The following is a 5,162-nucleotide window of genomic DNA, read 5'->3' on the forward strand; positions in this document are numbered from 1 at the left end:
AAATGGTAATCACAAAAAAAACACATAAATAAACAATATAATTGTCCATCTGCATAATATTTGGTCACAAATTCACTTTTCTAAAATCAAAAAATCAAATCATTATGCAGGTTGGTTCCTAACCTCATTGAATACAATGATCATTCTCCTTCTCCAAATTTTGAAATCCCTGTGTTTGAGGCCGAGGAGGAAAGTGATGTAGAAGTGAGTGATGAATTGTCTCGTCTTCTTGAGCAAGAGGAAAAGACCATTCAGCCGTTTGAAGAGCACATTGAGCTTGTCAACTTGGGTTCCGAGGATGATGTGAAGGAAGTCAAGATTGGGTCTCGATTGTGTCCAGATGCTAAGAAGGGGTTGATTGATCTTCTTCGAGAATACTCAGATGTGTTTGCTTGGTCCTATCAAGACATGCCTGGGTTGGATTCTGATACTGTGGAGCATAGATTTCCATTGAAGCCAGAATGCCCGCCAGTCAAGCAGAACTTGAGAAGAACGCATCTTGATATGGTTGTGAAGATCAAAGAGGAAGTTCAGAAGCAAATTGATGCTGGTTTCCTTGTAACTGCTAAGTATCTGCAATGGGTGGCCAATATTGTGCCTGTGCCGAAGAAAGATGGAACAGTACGCATGTATGTTGACTATAGAGATTTGAATAAAGCCAGTCCGAAAGAAGATATTCCTCTGCCACACATCGATATGTTGGTAGACAATACTGCTAAATTCAAAGTCTTTTCGTTTATGGATGGATTTTCCGGATATAATCAAGATGGCACCCGAAGATATGGAGAAGACCACATTCATTACACCCTGGGGAACATTATGTTATTGAGTGATGCCTTTCGGTCTAAAGAATGTTGGTGCAACTTACCAGAGAGTAATGATTACTCTTTTTCATGATATGATGCATAAAGAGGTTGAAGTATATGTCGATGACATGATTGCTAAATTGATTGATGAAGAGGAACATTTTGAGCATTTGTTGAAGCTATTCCAGCGTTTGAGGAAGTATAAACTCCGCTTGAATCCCAATAAATGTAGGTTTGGTGTTCGTTCTGGTAAGTTGTTGGGCTTTATTATCAGCGAGAAGGATATTGAAGTTGATCCTGCCAAGGTCAAAGCAATACAAGAGATGCCTGCGTCCAAAACTGAGAAGCAAGTCAGAGGTTTTCTCGACCGCTTGAATTATATTTCCAGATTCATTTCCCACATGACTGCCACATGTGCGCCTATATTCAACCTTCTTCGGAAAGATCAGTCTTGTGATTGGACCAAAGATTGCGAGAAAGCATTTGATAGTATTAAGGAATATTTGCTTGAACCTCCGATTTTGTCTCCCCCTGTTGAAGGAAGACCATTGATCGTGTATTTGAATATGCTAGAAGATAGTATGGGTTGCGTTCTTGGTCAACAAGATGAGACTGGGAAGAAAGAATTTGCAATTTACTACCTCAGTAAGAAGTTCACCGACTGTGAGACTCGGTATTCTATGCTTGAGAAGACTTGTTGCGCATTGGCTTAGGCTGCTAAGCGTCTGCGTCAATATATGTTGAATCATACCACTTGGTTGATATCCAAAATGGATCCAAACAAGTATATATTTGAGAAGCCTGATTTAACTGGGAGAATTGCCCGTTGACAGATGTTGTTATCAGAGTATGATATCGAATACCGATCTCAGAAAGAGATCAAAGGTAGTATCTTGGCTGACCATTTAGCTCACCAACCAATTGAAGATTATCAGTCAGTGCAGTATAATTTTCCTAATGAAGAGATTTTTTACTTGAAAATGAAAGATTGTGATGAACCATTGCTAGAAGAAGGGCTAGAACCTGGTTCTCGTTGGGGTATGGTATTTGATGGAGCTGTTAATCAATATGGAAATGGCATTGGGGAAGTGATTATTACTCCTCAAGGAACACATCTACCATTTACAGCTCGATTGACTTTCAAGTGTACAAACAACATGGCAGAATATGAAGCTTGCATTATGGGGCTTGAAGAGGCCATGAATCTTAGAATCAAGTATTTAGATGTCTTCGGTGATTCGGCTTTGGTTTTGAATCAGATCAAAGGAGAATGGGAGACAAATCAACCCGGTTTGATACCGTATAGAGATTATGCGAGGAGGATTTCAACTTTCTTTACAAAGGTTGAGTTTCATCATATCCCTCGAGATGAAAACCGGATGGCAGATGCTCTTGCAACATTGGCATCGATGATTATGATAAAGTACTGGAATGAAGTTCCCAATTTATCTGTGATGCATCTTGATAGGCCAACTCATGTGTTTGTTGTTGAAGAGATCAAAGACGAGAAGCCATGGTATTACGACATCAAGTGTTTCCTCTAAAGTCAGATTTACTCGCCTGGGGCATCTTTGAAAGATAAGAAGACTTTGAGAAGATTAGTTGGTAATTTCTACTTGAATGGTGATGTATTGTACAAGAGAAACTTCGACATGGTTTTGCTTAGCTGCGTGGATAGACACGAAGCAGATTTGTTGATGACCGAAGTGCATGAAGGTTCCTTTGGTACTCACTCCAATGGACATGAAATGACAAAAAAGATGTTGCGAGCAGGTTACTATTGGCTGACAATGGAATCTGACTTTTGCAAGTTTGTGAAGAAGTGCCACAAGTGTCAAATTTATGCTGATAAGATTCATGTTCCTCCGACACTATTGAATGTTATCTCTTCCCCATGGCCCTTCTCCATGTGGGGAATTGACATGATTGGGATGATTGAGCCCAAAGCTTCGAATGGTCATCGTTTCATTTTAGTGGCAATTGACTACTTCACAAAATGGGTTGAAGCGGCATCGTATGCAAATGTAACCAAGCAAGTTGTTGTAAGGTTTATCAAGAATCAGATTATATGCCGTTATGGTCTGCCAAGTAAGATCATTACGGATAATGGATCGATCTTGAATAATAATATGGTGGAAGCTCTTTGTAAAGACTTCAAGATTTCACATCATAATTCTTCTCCCTATAGACCCAAGGTGAATGAGGTTGTTGAAGCTGTGAACAAGAACATCAAGAAGATTATCCAGAAGATGGTTGTGACGTATAAGGATTGGCATGAAATGCTCCCATGTGCTTTACATGGATATCGTACATCCGTCCGCACTTCAACAGGGGCAACCCCTTTCTCTCTTGTTTATGGTATGGAAGAAGTGCTCCCCGTCGAGGTTGAGATTCCTTCATTATGTGTGCTCATGGAAGCCAAGTTGACTGAAGCTGAATGGTGTCATACCATGTTTGACCAGTTGAATTTAATAGAAGAGAAGAAATTGACTGCCATGTGTCATGGTCAGTTATATCAACAGAGAATGAAGAAAGCTTTTGATAAGAAGGTCAAACCTCGAGTGTTCAGTGAAGGTGACCTTGTGCTCAAGAAAATTTTGTCGTTCAAACTAGATTCCAGAGGAAAATGGACTCCCCATTATGAAGCCCCATATGTTGTCAAGAGAGCCTTTTCAGGCGGTGCATTGATTCTTACAACTAGGATGGTGAAGAGTTCACTCGTCATGTGAACACAGATGCAGTCAAGAAATACTTCGCCTAAAAAAGAAAAGAACAACTCGCTAAGTTGAAAACCCGAAAGGGCGACTTAGGCAAAAATGAGCGTCTCGGTGGATTGAAAACCCGAAAGGGTGATCCAGGCAAAAATTAGAGACATAAAAACAGAAAAGAATTTCCCGATAAGTTGGGTACCCTACCTTGGGACAACTTATGCAAAAATTAGGGATTATGACAAGTAACTGCAGTCTGCTGATCTTCAGTGATTTTGAAGACTTGTTTGAGCATAAGGGTTGATATCGGTTCATCTCCAGCAGCGGTCAAAAGCATAGTGGATGTCAAGAGTTGGTAGGAGGATTAAGGATCATTTGTATTCAATGTAACCCTTTTTCATGTAAATTACCGTTTTCAACTTTGTAAGATCTATGGGGTCTTGTCATTTACAGACTACCATTCTATTAAAAAAGGTTGAGCTTTTATCCAGTTATTTCTACTCTTATTTATTTCAGCCAATAGTTTTAAATTTTTATTATGATCATTTTGAAATTAAATTTTTAAATCAAAATCAAGTTTTTAAAATATAAGAGCAAGAACTTTTCCAAAGCAAGTAAAAAGAATATCAACAACATTTCAGTAAGAAGCAAGTTCTTAAGTGCGAAGCATCTGAGGTTCCCCAAGCAGTTAACTCTTCGGGTGTCCCTAGACGTTTGTGTCGATTCAGTTTCTCGGTGGAGGGTTTGATCCCCATTGGAGCTTATTTCTTTTTCCCCAGCTGAGTTGGTTGCGGTGTGTCCTTGTCTCCAACAAAGTTTCGACCTTCCAAGCGGAGTTCATGTTTCCTCAGCAGGTGGATCGTCATCAGAAATGTTTTGATTTTCCCTAGTAGATCGCTTTGGTGTCCCCACCAATCATTGTATATTTGCTCCTAGTCAGAGTTTTCTCCTGGTGTCTGAGCAACTTTTAATTGATTCCCCAGTAGGGTTGTCTCCCATTTTTATGGTGTTAACCTAAAATTCCCTTCAGATGTGGATGTTCGATCCTCAGTAGATCTCTTATATCTTTCCCCAGCCAGGATTGAGTTTTGGGATAATGATCTCTCTGTTCTCCAGTAGTTTGTCTCCATGATTTATGAATTAGCCGAGGATTATACCGGTGGTTAAATTTCCTTGCGACACCTCTGTATCCTTCGTGATCATTTTGTCAGCATAATCACCATATATACATACGCATATACATTCATATAAACTCATGATTTGCATATCATGCATCTTGATGTTTGATTGGTTTGAGACTTTCATTCTCTGTTATGGTGGTACTTTATCCCCATACCAAATTTGGTGTCTGTCCTCTTTCAATTGTAGAGTGTCAGCCCCTAAGTAGAAAAGACTTTAACCTTTCTCTGTTTTCCCCACTGAGTTCGTTTCCTCGTGGATGATTGTTATTTCAGTTTCCTCTCCAGCAGATTTTCTGGATGGAATTACTCCCCTTGAGTTATGTCCTCATTGGGTTGAGTCTTGATTGACCGTTTTCTTTCTAGCTCTTACCTAGATAGATATCTTGGTCCCCTAAGAGTCTATTACCCAGTAACGGGTAATATTCTTCTTAGTTTGCAGTTTGTTACTTCTTGCCCAATACTCGGCA

This window comes from Lathyrus oleraceus, chromosome 3 (genome assembly GCF_024323335.1).
Source record: "Lathyrus oleraceus cultivar Zhongwan6 chromosome 3, CAAS_Psat_ZW6_1.0, whole genome shotgun sequence".
Lineage (NCBI taxonomy): Eukaryota > Viridiplantae > Streptophyta > Magnoliopsida > Fabales > Fabaceae > Lathyrus > Lathyrus oleraceus.